This window comes from Silene latifolia, chromosome Y (genome assembly GCF_048544455.1).
Source record: "Silene latifolia isolate original U9 population chromosome Y, ASM4854445v1, whole genome shotgun sequence".
In the NCBI taxonomy this organism is placed as follows: Eukaryota; Viridiplantae; Streptophyta; class Magnoliopsida; order Caryophyllales; family Caryophyllaceae; genus Silene; species Silene latifolia.
In genome coordinates, this window is record NC_133538.1 from 334,999,810 (window position 1) to 335,016,467 (window position 16,658).

At 38.6% G+C, this 16,658-nt stretch overlaps 1 long non-coding RNA gene across 1 annotated transcript; it reads right to left on the minus strand.

Annotated features, from left to right (window-relative positions):
- Positions 1–4,383: 4,383 nt before the first annotated feature.
- Positions 4,384–14,480, minus strand: LOC141634469 (uncharacterized). Its single transcript, XR_012539205.1, has 2 exons — positions 12,176–14,480; positions 4,384–11,387 (listed from the first exon to the last, which is right to left on the minus strand). It is a non-coding gene; the product is annotated as an uncharacterized LOC141634469 (long non-coding RNA).
- Between the last annotated feature and the right edge of the window lie 2,178 nt (positions 14,481–16,658).

Genomic DNA, 16,658 nt, shown 5'->3' on the forward strand with positions numbered 1-16,658 from the left:
AAAAAGATAAATCCCTGATATTCCTTTTACGAGATTTAATTTTAAACGCACTCATTGTGGAGGACACTACTCCAACAATATTAAGCTAGGGTTTGCACGAATCACGACGCATATGAGCCATGATATTTCGTGTGACCTAAGATATAACAAGATCTTATTGTAAAGATTTTATTCTCTAGGAATATCTTTACATATCTTTTATATTTTACTCGATATGGTTATTTATGAGAAAGATATTCTTGTTATGGAAAATCTTATCATATCTTACGATTTATGGAAAAGATAATAAAAAAATAATTTATATTATATCTTTTGGAATATTCTTTATTATCTTTAAAGGCTTTAAGGAAAGAAATAATAGAAGATATGATTTGTTTACATATCTCTATTTCGGCTACTAGGGTTTTCAGAAAACCGTTAGCCTTGCTCCTTCCTTTCAAATAAATACTTTGCTTCTGCAACATTTGAACAGAGTGACCTAAAGCATAAAATTGATTTTATTTTTATAAGCAAAACCGTGTGGTTCAAGCAAGAAAACCGATTTGCTGTTTTCGAAAAAGGTCGTGTGTTTATAAACTCGTATGTTCGTTTGTTAGTTATCATTATAAGATAATAGTGCTCAATAGAATTATACTTGTTCGTTAACGTGAACCTTTGCAAGAATCATTAGTGCTTTCTTATTAGCGTAAGTTAGTCAGTCGAGTATTTAACGGTACTCATTGAGTTACAGCTAGAGTTAGTTGTACGAGTTGTGTTAGTAAATTTGTATTCCGTTGAAAGGTATTAAATTTATTAATAGATAATAGTGGACGTAGGTTTCTATTTGTGAAACTGAACCACTTCAAAAACCGTGTGTCTCCTTCTCTTTCGTTCGTTTGTTTGTTTTGTTCATACTTGATCATTAGCTAATTAGTTAAAGTTTAATCAATAAACTTTAAATAATTAATTATATTCATACAATCGAAAAAGCTTTAAAAGTTTTAAATCCTCAATGCACCCCCCCCCCCCCTTCCTCTTGAGTATTTTGGATCGATAGACTCTTCAGCGTTTAAAGCCCAGTGAATATGCATAATGCATTACATGCAATTTCATGTTTTAAACAATTTTATAAAGAAAGAGCTTTGAAAACTTGTATGTTTCCTTCCTTATTTGAGGTCCACGTGCTAATTGTTTATGTGCTTATGTGTTATTTTCCTGTTAGATTGTTTGTGTGGCTACTAACCATGCAGGTGAGTATAAGAAGCAATGCTCGCTCTAACTGGGGCTTCGCTCAAGTCTTCATTTTCCCAATGGCAGTCAAATCTATAAGTATTCGCCGTAATGCTCAAGGTTTTTACCCCAACGATCAAGATGCTTCTAGTAGTCAATTTTCCCCAGCGAGAGTTCATTGTCGCTCTATAGCCCCTGCATTTCTCGACAAGCAGAGTTCGTTTGAGACCAACGCAAGCTAATTCCCACACAGTAGTTTCTTCCAACGTTATGCTACCTACCTCCTTGTTCCCCAGCAGTTTATTCTAACGTTCTACTATCTACAAGATTATTGTTACCTAGAAAATTCTACCAACGTTCTGTTGCCCATAAGCCTGTTTTCCCCGGCAGTGCACATATTTTCCTGCCTTAGCTTTTTTTGAAGCAGATTCTTTCCCTGGCGGTGCCCATAACATCCTGCCTACTATTGTTATGTTGCATTTCTCACGGAGTTCGATAGAATATTCCATGTTCCTTCAGATAATCCTTGTCAGATAACCCTTCAGATAACCTTCGGATAATCCTTTATTCCTTCAGGATAATCCTTCGTATGTTCTTCCGTTCAAGATAAACTTCAAATAACCCTTCAGATAATCCTTTATTCCTTCATGATAATCCTTCATATGTTCTTTCTTCAGATAACCTTCAGATAATCCTTTCAATAACCTTCAGATAATCCCTTCGGTAATCTTCAAAAGTAATCTTCAGTTAGTTTTCTGAAGCGTCCTCATGTTCAATCCTTCATAGTGTTATCCTTAAGCCTTTCGTTTAGAGATAGCCTTCAGAAGTGTTAAGAAGTTTCTTCAGAAGCCATGTCACCCCCAATGCCTTTAGTCACCAAGTTATCTTCGGACAAATAGAGAATTTTGCCGACGCGCCTTCAGTCTCGTTTCACCCAGGGGTGTTGCAGGTATGTTTCTTCCTATGGCTGGCGAGTTTCCTCACGTAGTCTAATGGACCTTAAACGACCCTCACCAATAGTCGACAGACTCTAAAATGTTTCCGACGACAGGTCCTTGGCTCAGACCCCTTGAGTTGCCTCGCGTTGCCATAGTCTTAACGTTGTAATCTTCGATTGACCTGGGGGCTATACTTTGACTTTCCCCTTGTCCAAGCCTTAGTGAAAGTAGGGGCTCTTTAGATACCTCGTTTTTACACCTCCCGCCAAACACCCAGTGATGATTGGGACGCATGTTTAGCATATGTCGCGATTTTATGATGTTTCTTAAATCGGTTAATAAAAGGTAACTCGTACACTTGTGTCTACCCAATGGTTGTCATTTAGGTGTCATTACCGTCGTTTTGGCAGTAATTAGAGTCAAATCGGAGTCCGGGTCAAAAACCGTTTCCATTTTCTAAAACCGTCAATCCCGAGTCAAAAAGCAATGTGCTTGTCTACCTAAGGTTAGGATGTCATAAAATGATAAGAGTATATCTCATTTTGAGTCCCATGTCACTTCTTTAGGCTAAAACTTAAGTTCATATTGCAAAATGTGCATTTCATTTAGCTAAAATAACAACCCGACATTTAGGCCCATTTTATGAGGTGATAACGACTTTTTTAAGTCTGGCCTATTTCACAGAAAGTTCTAGATGTTTCTCTTATCTTTCGAACGCCACTGAAATCACCTTAATCCGATCCTTGTAGAGAACGTTATGTCTAAAATACGACAGACTGGCAAACGCGCTTTCTTGCGCAGAAGGAACCTACCCGAGAGAAAACGCAGCAGTAGGTGCGCCTCTTCTAAGGGTCGCAACACCTGCTGCGCCTTTTCTCTGGGCTTTCTTTTCGTCTACGTTTCTTTGTTTCAACCTAAGTCGGTTATTCCTTTCCTATTTCCTCCCATATCCCTTTCTTAAACCCTACCTCGTCATTAGTATAAATAGAGACCTTCGCCTCACATATTTTTCACGCGAGTGTCTGCCCTTCTCTTCTCCCTTTGCATTCTAAGACCGCGTTATTCCTTTTTGAAGCCTACGTGCTTGCTCCACCCGACCACGTAAGCCCAGATCATTCTGGGTACTAGTCATGTTGCATAGACCGACTAATTTGACCACTACACAATCAATAAATCAATCTTTTAAAATCTCTTTTCAAGGGCACTTTCATATTTGCATAGATCGAGACGACTTATCACTAAAAGTTGATTAAGTTAAATCTCGCGACGCTAACATGTAAGTCTTAGGGTGTAAAATCCCACTTTATTCTTGTTTTATTTCTGAGTAATAATTTTTGTAAAAATTTATGTCATAAGCATGCTGAAAACCATTCTCAAAGGTTAAGCTTTAAACCGTTTTGATGAAAACAGCAGCGAGACGATGTCAATAAGAAACGCATCAACTGATGTGCCTTCTAGAAAAGTCGCAGCATCTGTTGCGCCTCTTCCAGGGGCTGATTTTCTGTTGCTGCTCTTCTTCTCTTCCTCGGGTCTCTGTTGTTTCGTCTCTTTTCCTTTTTCATTTTTTCTTCTTTATTTCCCCAAACCTTTTCGAGTTTGTGTTTCTATTTATTTTATAAAATCCTTTTCAATCACTTGCGACCTAAATCCCTTATAACTAATATTTGTTGGTTTTCGTCAACTTATTCAAACCCGGATTTTAAAGGTTCGATTCTCCCATGTCGAGTCTTTATAATTCGTCTTTTGTACATGATTTTCTTTACTTTCCAGTTTCAACTTTCACTTCCTTTAGTTAAGTTCAAAGTTTAAATCTTTGTAAACCCGACATCGTATAATTGTAACCATGTAAACCGCTGTAATATCTTGTTTAACACGTTCTTTAATCTGACTTATAACGATCTTCAGTGTACATAAACATGCTAAATCACTTCCACTTGAGTCCAATATAATTAATCAATGTAAATTAACCGATGAACAATAACGAACAATGAGTCTGATTTTCACAGTCAGAATCCAACTCAAGAACAGTCACATAAACGGATGCGCCTCTTCCAAAGGATGAAGTTCATGCTGCGCCTGTTTTGAGATGGCTTCTGCCTCTGAACTCGCCTCGTCTTGACATAGGCTTTCTAATCAGGATTCTAATCGACTATTATCCATATTATACCTATAATTTGACATATTTTCATATTTCAATTTCTCTAGTTTCTTCTTTTCTTTTCTTTTCAAATCTTCCTTTTGAGCGTATAAATTCAAGTTAACCCATTGTAATTTATTGTAATTATTTATTGTAATTTTCATATTTATCTTGTATGATTTATTTCTCTGGCTTTCACCTATAATTAATCTAACTCGAACTGTGACCCAATTTAGTGCTCAACAGATTGATTAACCGACTTAGTTAATATTCACATGCTAGGATGAAAACGTTGCTTGTTGCATTGCATGCATACAATTGACAACATATGAAATATAAATAACTTCCCTGATCATTAGTAGAGGCCGCTATCGAGGCGGAAAGGATTAGGTATTCAAATAAAGAGCTTCCTAATACGTATCCTCACCCCTTACTCAGATATCTGTGAGCATCCGTGTTCATTGGCATCGCGACAGTCATTCTAGACATAGAATGCTAAGGGTAACAGATTTCTTAGTGTTCAAGTCACTACTTTGTGTCTTGACATGGCATGAAGTATTCGAACGGTTCCAATTTTCCATAAAAATCGGTGGCGATTCCACAAATGCAGGCTTGTCAAACCTTTCACCGATTTAAATGCCTCACAAATCGGGAATGACCCATGACGTGCTTTGGCCTTTCGTCATGGTTCCACGGGAGAAGTGCCGCCACCTCGATTACAACGTGCGGGTGCCCGCGGCGCGGGTGACCGTGTCCACAAATGTATTTTCTCTATGTAGTATAGTAATCTTACCCGTAGTGTTTCAGATTATTCCTTCAAGTGATGTTGGCTCTTCCTTATATAGTAATCCTTGAACGGCTGCATAATCTTCTACATTAAGACATAATATTTCCTCTTAATGACGCTGTTAAATACCGCAAAGAGGAGGTAGGTATTTTTGATGCATTGGGAATCGATTACCAAGCTCCCTTCATTTCATCCCATAGTAACAAGTACATTCTTGTAATTGTTAACTATGTCTCCAAATGGGTAGAAAGAATTGCTACACCGACCGATGATGGAAAGATGGTGACTAAACTTTTAAAGAAGATAATCTTTCCATGATTTGGAGTTCCTAGAACCTTGATAAGTGTTGGTGGATCTTATTTCCATGATCAAAAGCTTGCATCACTTTTAACAAAGTATGGAGTCCAACATAGAACCGGTTTAGGTTACCATCCCCAAAGAAGCGGTCAAGTGGAGATGTCCAATAGAGAGATCAAATAAATCCTAGGGAAAGGGGTCAACAAGAATCTCAAATATTGGAGTGCATAGCTAGATGACACCCTTTGGGCTTATAGGACGCCCTACAAGACCCCTATAGGAACATCACCCTACAATTTTATCTATGGTAAAGCATGTCACCTACCGATTGAGTTGGAATACAAAGCTTCTCGGGCAATCAAGGCATTCAACCTCGGTCTCAAGTTAAGCAGAGAAAAGAGAATCTTGCAAATCCAAGAGTTAGAGGAGTTTAGGCTTCATTCGTATGAGAATGCGAAGATCTATAAGGAGCGCACTAAAATGCTTCACGATAGGAGAATAAAATAAAAAGCATTGCAAAAAGGAGAAAAGTTCTTCTATTCAACTCTAGATACAAGCTTTTTCCCAAGAAAGTTGAACACAAGATGGTCGGGTCCATTTGTGATCTCCGATATAGGGAAGTATGGAGATTTTGAGCTGGTGTCGGAAAAAGGAGATATATTCAAAGTGAATTGTCAAAGAATTGAGCCATACTATGAAGGATCATTTGTGGGAGAGGTAGAGGCGATTTATCTTGAACCTATTCCCCCTTGACTAAAGCTTTAAATGGAGGAGAGTTTGGTGGAGTCCTCCTAAACCACCATTTGTAAATAAACTAACCTTCTTAACTTGCATTTAAGCTTTTACATTGCTTTTTTGTTGCATTCATTTAATCATTTTTGCATGAGACCAAGACGGAGAGGTGTGCAAATTGTGTTTAAGTGTGTAGAAGGTAAGAATCAAGTGTGGGGAAGCATATGCCTAGGCTAAACAAGCCTACAGAACGCTACATTATGCTAGGAAACACTAAGGAAGAATATAAAATCGAGCGACATGAGAATCCCCACGAGCCCATCATCAACTCGTGGGAGATGAAGCAAAGGGTAACGAGAAATTGCCTCATGCCAGCCAACTCGAGCGAGCTCATGCTTAGCTCAAGCAAGATCCTGCTCAACTCATACGAGTTCCCAAGAAACTTCAGCGAGCTCGACCTTGCATTTGCCCGCTGCTGCTAAACTCGCACGAGTGTTTTAAGAGCTCGAGCAAGTCCGTTGTGACACGTGTTTTAGAGCACGGGAATGCTCCTTTTATTTCCTCATTTCTACTCCATTTCTAAAAACACAAACCCCACTTCTCTCTCATCTACAACATAAGCCACATCTATCATTCAAAGAAACTCAACAAAACCCCTCTAAAAGTTTCAAACCTTCAATCGTAACTAACACTAATTAAGCCACTCATAAATCTCTAGCCTTCAAACAACATAAATCCCCCAATCTCTCACCTCACCCAAAACCTACCAGGGTTTGATTTTAAATTTGAATCCTTCAACAAGAAGCATATTCAAGCAACTTCTAAGGCTGAGGAAAGAGGATTGGGTCACCAAAAGCCAAGATCCACTAGATTTCAACATCAAGCTTCAAGCTTTTCAAAGAATCTAGTCATGAAACGGAAAAAAGGAGATGAGAAGCACTAGGAGGACATCAAAGTGGATAAGGGGGAGTTCTTCTCATTCAAATTTTAACACAAGAAAGAGGGAAAATAAAGAAATCATTAACGCCTCTACACTAAAGGACTACCCAAATGTTGAATTTGTGAATTATGCTCAAAGAATGATGTACTTGGACAAGGCGTCTCAAATAGTCGACCTAGTAGACCCAAGAACTATGATGATGGTCCACTTTGGAGAGCAGTAACGGGCCGAGATTTGACTAGATACAAGGATTCTTTTGCTCACTCTATCCAAAACCCGATTGTGCGCTACCCATATCTCTTTATTACAAGCACTTTGTTTGCTAAAAGGGATTTGGCCATGGTAAATGAATTGGACCTAGATTTTCTAGAGTCGTATCTGAAAACTTATGGCAAAGGAGGGTATCACTTCAATGCTCCTTATGTCATTATCGAGCGATGTTCTAGGATTATAAATGGCCTTGTAGGTTTAGTGAGGCATATTGTCAATAGGGAATTGATTACTCGGCTTGCAAAGCACTTTAACCCGAATTTCAACAAGGATAACTCTTATATCCCAATACCGGGAAATACCTTGATCAATGAAGAACTACTACATCATCATCACAATTGGATCCGGTATGATGGAGTTGACAAGTGAATTCTATGGCTAACAAAGGGATGCTCACCAATTAAGCTCCCTGGAGAGAACTTTCCACGCATCACACCTCGCCGTGGCCCCCTCTCAAGTGTACTCACATACCTTGTGCCCAAAATTTTGATCATGCCAACCCCTCAAATGAACCACATGCCTAGGCAAGGAACTATGCCAACAATTCAAGAAGATAATGCTACTTTGGAATCCATCATTATACCGCCTTACTCGCATGAGTATCAACCATTCCGACACCCTAATCCCAACATCTTGCCAAGTGATGACTATTCCACCGGATTTCTCCAACATATCCATCGGCAATTGTATCATGATAGGGTGGACGTGTACTATGCTCTATAATCTGATTTTAACCAAATGGCTAACCAAGGCCACATTGACCCGACTAGTGCATTTTCCTCTTGGGCACAAGTCGATGTGTTGTTCCCGAACCTGGTCCAAGATCATGGAGGAGCACATGGCCTTGATAGAAGCGCAGCGGTTAGGGAAGAAGTAGCGGAGAACAAAGGGACAATTGATGTTGATAGTGACAGGAACGAATTTTTGGACTTTGAATATAAGAGTGATGATGGTGCATCTCAAGGATGATGGTAGATGAGGAGTTAGGGCTATAAGGAGGGACGATAAGCTTGTGGTGAATGGTGGCTTCCTTAGCATTAACACCAAGGAATTACATTGTAAGTACGTCGCTCCTTTGACTAAGGTCTTATCTCATGTTTCCGTTAACTTGTTGATATAAGTGAGTCGTTGTTTACTAAATAAATCACACTTATAATCATAACAAACAACTAGCAATTGGTAGGTTGAGGTTGATCCACGAGACGGTATGCTTTAGGTTCTAAGTCTATCTATTTCAAATTATGCAAGTGTCACAATTGAGTGGGGTTTTGTAACTAAACTAATGAAATCAAGCAATAATAACAGGATGTAAACAATTAAAGGAAAGCACTAGGGTGTCATGGGTTCATAGAGGTAGTCTAAGGTTTGTACACATGTGAGTCTAAATTGGTCAGGATTGTAGTCGGACTATGGGCCGAGTTAGTCTACATCTTACGGTCATACCTAGATTAAGTCGGCTTAGCTCTCGCGTACACCTGTTCTGCCCACCAATATATTGTATGGTCTAACAAATCCTAAGGCTCTCGATCTTATAGGAGTGTGGAATAGATAGAGATTTACACAAGTTTGTCAAACAAGCATTTCAAACACTTAATATGCACTAGTTGAAACCGCAACATTTGATCCATTTTAAAAGACTTAACAAGCTTAGATTCACCCTTTAATTGTCCCCTACTCCCTCATTAACCATAGTAAGGTTACTAGTTACTAATCACCATGATAACTACATGAATAGCAAAAAAAAAACAAAGGGACTAAACTAAGCATGATGATATGTAGAAGGTATGAACAAACGACTAGAGAGAGATAAAAAATATACCAACTTGGAAAGTAAAGATGAACATAAAAAAAGAAGGATCCTTGCGTAAATATGAAAACTTCTCACATAGTCTTCAAATACATACCCAAGAAATCCAAATGTAAAACTATGAAGATGTAAATTGAATGAACAATTATTGAAAGATTGGTGTGCTTGATGGAAGGATTAAAGACTAATATACTCCTAATTTAAGAGAGTATTCTAATCTAATGGAGCATAATCTAATCTAATGAGGCATTCTCTAATCTAAAGAAACATAATTAGAAATATTAAAGATAGGGTATTTATATTGGTTACAAGATTAGGGCTAACTAAGGGCTTAAATGAAGTGTAAGCCCCTAAAACGAGTTTATGTCTTTGCAAGAGTCTAGTGTAGCTCGTGCGGATAGGCCAAGGAAGGCTCATCCCTGCTCAGAAACTTGTACGTGCTCCAGTGGAACTCGCTCACCCGACTCAATGGTGAACTCGCTCGAGTTCACCTGCTTTTCTTTATTCATCATTCCTTGCTACCACACTACTTGTGGGGATGGTGCAGGGTTCGTGGGTATTTTCCTTCATTGCCATACTGGCTAATCTTATTGATACTATGGGTGTATGGCGCTTTGTCTCCTCTTCATGATAGTCTTTAATACTCTCAATTAGCTACCAAGGTGCATAAGGGCGGGAATTCCGCCTTGTTAAGCTCTTTTCCTACAAAAAATGTAATAACACGCTAGGAAGGCAAATAGAAAGCAATAGACTAAGAAAATCACTATAAAGGACCATAATAGTATGCAAAATAAGGTTTGCTAAGGGGTAAAAAATGTGCAAATATGAGCCGTATCAAATATCCCCAAACTGAACTTTTACTCGTCCCGAGTCAAGAGGTTACAAAAATTAAAACCTTTATAAACTAATCATAAATAGCATATCCTACTTGAGAAAATTAGCGGATCTCACTCCGCCCTTTCAACTCACAACAAGGCAACTAAGAGATAATATGCCTTATTGTAAGGTAAGTGGGGTCTTGCCAAAGTAGCAACACATCCAAGTATTAAGCACATAAACAAGTAAATGGATGCATCTAAAAAAGAATAGTCACTCTCCTCATCTAAGTGGCGGAATCAACTAAAATGGAACAAATATAAAGGCAAATACTCTTTCATAGATACTAGTTCTACAAACAACTAAGTCTAAAAGGATAGAAGTAAATCACCTCTAAATGGTGTCAAGCTAGGCTACATTTGTCCATAATTACTAAATGCTTTTGTCAATAGTGGTTCCTTATCACGTTAGAAGACACTAAAGGATTGCGGAATTCCCCCTCTTGCCTAGGCTAAAGGAAGGGTCCTCCCTCTATACCATGCAATAAAGGATAGGACCATCAATGAATCAGGGAATCAAGATATTGAGTTTCACACTTGTAGTTTGCTTTGGGTTATTTTTTCCCCCATTTGTAGTTTTTGACAATAAGCGCATTTCATGCCAATTTTTATGATTGACATTTGATACTTAGCATTTTGTCTTTCGGAAAAGGAATGTGGAGGTGACCAACAATATTCAAATCCTCGCGGAAGTGACATTAAGAGCGACCTTATATGTAATAAGGGTACTCTAGAAAAGCGTGGAAGTCCCATTTGCACTCCGAAGCGTAGTACAAGGATTAGTTTGACAGAATTGCAAAATTTTCGGCTTGATTTGGCATTTGAACTCAAATTGACGATTATAAGTGCCCATTCCCTTTGTTTAACAAAATAATGATGGTTGAAGTTAAAGAACAGTTGCATAGTTTCAAAGGTTACCTTGGGATAAACGGTAGCCAAGGAATTATCACACCACAGCGTAATCTTGACTAGGCCTTGGTGCATGGGTCAAATAATACTAGCATGACAATATCTAGGGTGTTTTAAGACTATGCTAGCAAACAAAGTCTTAAGGAGAAAGAGTATCTACAAGGGCCTGTTCACCCTTGTCAAGGTTCCCAATTAGGCATATTCCAAAATTTTATTACTAATGCAACTACATGTCATGATGCAACCTACATATAAACAATCTAATTCATATGCTTCTACCAACTATATGCCATATAATCTAAATTCAAGCTCCTAACAACACGTTGGTATAAAAATCGTAACAAAACTCCACAACATCTTTATCAACATATAGCCCATCCTCTTCATATGACAAATGAAAATAAATGGAAGGAAGGAGAGTTTGGAATGATCATACCAAGTGATCTTCATGTTCCCTTAAGATATGTTCCAAATGGATTGTTGTGCCTATACAAGAAGAGAGCAAAAGCACCCAAGTATATACAATTGTACACTACAAAAGTAAAGAACGTGTTTTTGGTTTTTGAAATTGTCAAATTTTTAGGGGCTTTTGATTTTTATGAAAGGAAATGCAAGAAAATAAGGAATATATTTTTGGGGGTTTTCAAAAAATTTCAAATTCTTATGGATTTGGAATATAAATTCTCATCCCCATCTTTATTTTGGACATTATCTTCAATAGACAAGGTAGGAGTAGGAAATGAAAAGTGAAAACATGTTTTTGTATTTTGAAATAAAGTTTTATTAAAAAATAAAGAACCTGTTTTTGGATTTTTCAATATAGGAAATGGAAGTACAAATGCAAGATGTAATACATGATATAAATGAATGCATGCTCCAAGTAAATGCAACTATCTAGATTACATATATTACAAATGATTCAAGTAATCTAAACTAACCAAAAGTGATGCATGCTTTCTATCAATTAGCTTAGGTTACTTATGATCGAACCTCCCCAAACCAAATTAAGCACAATTGAAGTGCGGAAGAATGAGGTTTGATCATGAGTGACCGTGCATGAATGCAAAATGTATGCAACTATCTATATGAAGCTAGCTTTATGAGCTAAATGGGATATATTACAATGTGAGCTATGATATATGCTAAATGAACTATCTAATGCAAGTGCGATATGAAATATGTTACAAATGCAAGTTTAAGCTATAATGCAAGCTAAACTAAGATATTATAAAATGCAAACAATACATTAGAGGAAAGAGAAGGAAATATCATACAATTGTGGGTTACCATGGCCAAGAGTCTCTAGCCTCCAAACTCATCATTATCAAAGTTGTGGTAATCCCCAAAATCTCCTCCTTAATTTCCTTGGTCGCCTTGGTATCCTTGGTTGCCTTGGTTCCCTTGGTTCGGGAAGAAGAGCTCCGATTGTGCCCAAGAAAGCAAGGGTCCATTAGGGTCAATATACCCTTGTTGAGCCATGAGGTAGTATGGAAAGTATTAGGCCACATAGTTGTCAACATGCCCTCGTTTCATCCTAATATCCATGTGGTTAATAATCCCCATCAAGTCCTCTATGGTAGGGGGTTGTTTTGGATTTTGGGGAGTTTATTGTTCATGTGGGTTAAGGTAAGGTGGTATGGACATGTAATCGTGTCGAGCACCTTGTTGAAATGGTGGGTAACCCATGTTAGGCATTTGGTGCATAAGGGTTTGTTGTGGCGGTTATTGCTCCGGCTCATCATTATCATCATCATTACCTGCTTCTTCTTAACCTTGTGGCGGGGCAATAAAGATCTCAATAGGAAGGAGATATTTTGGCACCGCGGCTCGGTGGAATACTAATTCCAATTTTAGAGGATAAAAAGGGTGAACCACCTAGTGAACCACTCCACATTCCCTGTCTCGGGGTACCTATGCCATTCATGGTGTTTAAAGACGGCTCTCTCATCAATCAAATTGTCCCGGGGTAGCCTTTCATATCTTCAATTTGTCATTAAAACTGGGGCATAGGTCAATATCCAATCTTGTTATTAACCCACACATCACAAATGTCTTAAAATGTGCGGTCCCCCGGCTAAAACCATGAAGCCTAGTCAACAATTCATTGGCCGGATTGAAATTGTAATTGGCCCGCCCTTTAATATTCAAATAGGACTCAAGAAGTTCCAAGTCGGTTGGTTGCATTTATTGTACTCGGGTCTATCAAAAATAGTACTGGCAATAAACAATTGCCAAATTCGGATGATGTGGTGATGGATGTAGAACGAATGGCATCTCCTAAATGTAGACAGTTGCCTTCCCGTAATAGTGGTGCAAAGAGGACCAACATCAAACCCTCTATGTTTTTCAAGGTTCTCGGTAGAAACCTTTAAACAAAACATTTCAGCAAAGCGTTCAAAGGTTATTTTGTGGGTTTCATTGCACAATCAAAATTGGATGACAACTCGTCGGGTGCGGCTTTTAACCACAGCAAGACTACAGAGGAACTCTAAAATGAGACTAAGATAAGTCACTTCTTGCATGTAAAACATGGTTGCTAACCCCATTCCAACAAAGAATTCCTCGGCTTGAGTTCTTATGCCGGGAATTTCCAGCATTATCTGGTCAATAAATGGAGTAGTTTGAAAAATCCATACCTAGTAGTTCTTGGAACGACTTTCTTTATTCATCACTTAAGAAATCGACATACGAGAGGGGGTCGAGTTGCTCAATTGGTTCAACCATTTCCTCCTCCCTATGGCGTGCCTCTGGTGGAGCATTAGAGCCTCCACCCATTAGTCTTTTGGCTCCCTTGGTACCCTTGCTCTTGCTTTTAGTAAACATCTTCTCAATATCAAAAATCACAAGAAAGTCATCCCACAAAGTTGCCACAAATCCTTAAAAATATGAACCCAAATGATTCAAAATAGCCTTAAAATGAAGGTATGCTTGATGAATCGATGTTTTGAAGCGAAAAATCAAACCCGGAACGACTCCTTGTCCACGGATTTTTGGGTGCGGGATTTCTAGAGCTTGATTTAAGCTGATTTTTGATTTTTTAGATCTTGGAAAATGGGTTATGGGTATATATGAGAAGTTTAGGGTGATTTTTCTTGGGTTTTGGGGTTGATTGGAGTGATTTTGGGTGATTTTTGTGATAGGCTTGAGTGAAGAAGATGAAGATAAGGTACTAAGAGGGGGTTTGTTTATGCATTGTATGGTGGAAATGGATGGATTGAACAAGGTAGGGTATGAGCTCGACCGGGCTGCAGTCGGGCTTGGGCGGGTTCTTGGGTAAGGACCTGAGTTGGGCTTCAACACGAGTGAGTTGTGTCGGAAGTTAAACGAGTTTAGGTTGAACTCGCTCGAGTTCTGGCGAAACTCACACGAGTTTATGGGCAGCACCTTCTCCTTCAATTCTGCATTGCCTAGCTTGTACAAGTTCTCCATTAGCTCGTGCTAATTGGTCTTTAGAGCCGCTTATCTTCCTTTTCTCAATTCTTGAAGGCTCAATGCGTGGCCTTTTTTTTTGCACAAATCTCCCTTCATCTATATCTATCAAATATTCTCACAAAGAATGCAATGTAAATGAATAGTATACAAAGTGTAGGGAAAAGAATATATTACAAATGATGGTTTAAGGCAGGACTCTACCAAACTATGTTAAGAAATTGTTTTCCTTGGCATTATCCATGCCACTTAGCGCTCTTAATAACCTGTCAAAAGCTTGAGAGTAGGCCTTAAATAAGCATATGTAGGATTTTGTCCATTTAAAGACGAAGCATAGCCACTCTTTTCCAAGGAGCTTCTTTTGAATCTCCCTTCCTTCCCTTTGGTCTTGTCATTATAGCTCTTCCAGATCCTCAATTCAAGAAGTTTGAAATCTTTGTCATCGAGAAGCTTCCATTCTCTCCCATCTCCCGTGAGTGAGACGATGATGATGGCACCAGGATCTATCAATCCTTCAATAGTAGAAGGAGAATTCTTATAACTTTGATGACGAGGTGGCCTACAAATAGGGACTGTGGGTGCCAAATCTTTACAAGTAAGCTTGTCTATAGCCTCATCCTTGAGTTCTTCCACCATGTCCCCATTTGACAACACTTTGACCTTTTTGAGAATGTCTTCAATATCGTCCTCAAAAATCATGGGCTCTAAGGTAGGTGTCATGAGGTCTTCATTGTCAACGGGAGAGACGTATTCGTCCTCCCAATAGAAGCACACCTCAAACTTCTCAATAACGGGCTCCTCAAGTAGAGAAATCCCATTATCCCATTCGTTCCTTAATTCCATTTCTTCCTCATTCCATGAACCATAGCATGATTCATATTCCTCATCATCATTCATCGTTGGCTCATCATTATCACTTTATTCATATGAATCATAGATAGGAGCTTCACTCCTCTTGATCATATCTTTCTCGATCCACCAATCCAGCCTCTGCTTCAAAGGTAAATTGTGCATATTTTCATAGGCTAAGAGAATTTGGCCTAACCAACCTTATATCATTTTCGTCAAATGTTACACTCTTATGCTCGCATTCGTAGACAATGTCCTCAAGGTAAGCCATGGGTTGGAATATGGGACATTATTTGACGATTAAAAATTGGTGGAGTAAAGTGGATTGGTGGGGTAGCTTGCTTCGAAGCTCTTCTTCATATGATCATTTCTTGTGATCATTGTTCCTCCTTGTTAGCTCTTCCTCCATCACCTGAAAGTTCGCTTGAAATTACACTCCTTCATACTCACAATGGTCCAAGGAACTTGTCTCCTTTAACTCTACATTCTCCATATCAAAGGTCACACCTTTGAATTCACACTCATGGATAATGTTCACAGAGTGGGGTACCGATTGGACTATAGGGTGGTCAATGCTTAAGAATTGGTGAGGTCTAGCTGGTGAGGTAGTCACAAGAATAGTTTCATAATGTCCTTCAAGCTCTTCCTCATCACTTTCTTTATCAAGGGGCTCTTAGGTGGTTTCTAATTGTCCCAAATGAGTCTCGAACTTTTCCTCATACTCCATAAGGTCATTTAACAACTTATCCCTTCCTTTACTTTCCTCTTGCACTTGTTCAAAGATTTGTTGTTAGTCTTGAAGTATTTGTAGTACCAAGGTTTGCATGTGAGGATTTTGGTTGTTTTCATATTGTTGAAGGGCGTAAAATTGGTCAAGTGAATAATTATTAAAGGTTTGGTTTTGGTAGCTTTGTTGTTGTGGATGGATATTTGGGTTTTGACATGAGAAATTGAGGGCTTAGCATTGGTCTTAATTGTTGAAATTTTGGTGAGCATAAGTGTAAGTTGCCTCTTCAAATTCTCCATACTTATTGAAGTTGCACCCAAAAGATCTATCACGGCAAGGTACTTCTTGTGGGAAGCCTTGCATCATCCTTGTTAGCAAAGTTGAACAATAAATCTATACTAAAAGGTTAGTACGGTCTTGAGAAACAAACTTTATCAAGACAAAAGGGGCACAAATAAAATAGACAAACACCAAGTACTTGAACACACAACACCGTCCCCTGCAACGGTGCCATTTTGATGTAAGCGAGTCGTTGTTCACTCAATTAAACACATTTATAATCTCAACAAAAAACTAGCAAGTGGTAGGTCGAGGTTGAATCACAGGATAGTGTGCTTTGGTTTCTAAGTCTATCTATTTCAAATTATGCAAGTGTCACAATTGAGTGGGGTTTTGTATCTAAACTAATGAAATCAAGCAATAATAACAAGATGTAAACAATTAAAGGAAAGCACTAGGATTTAGGCCTGTTT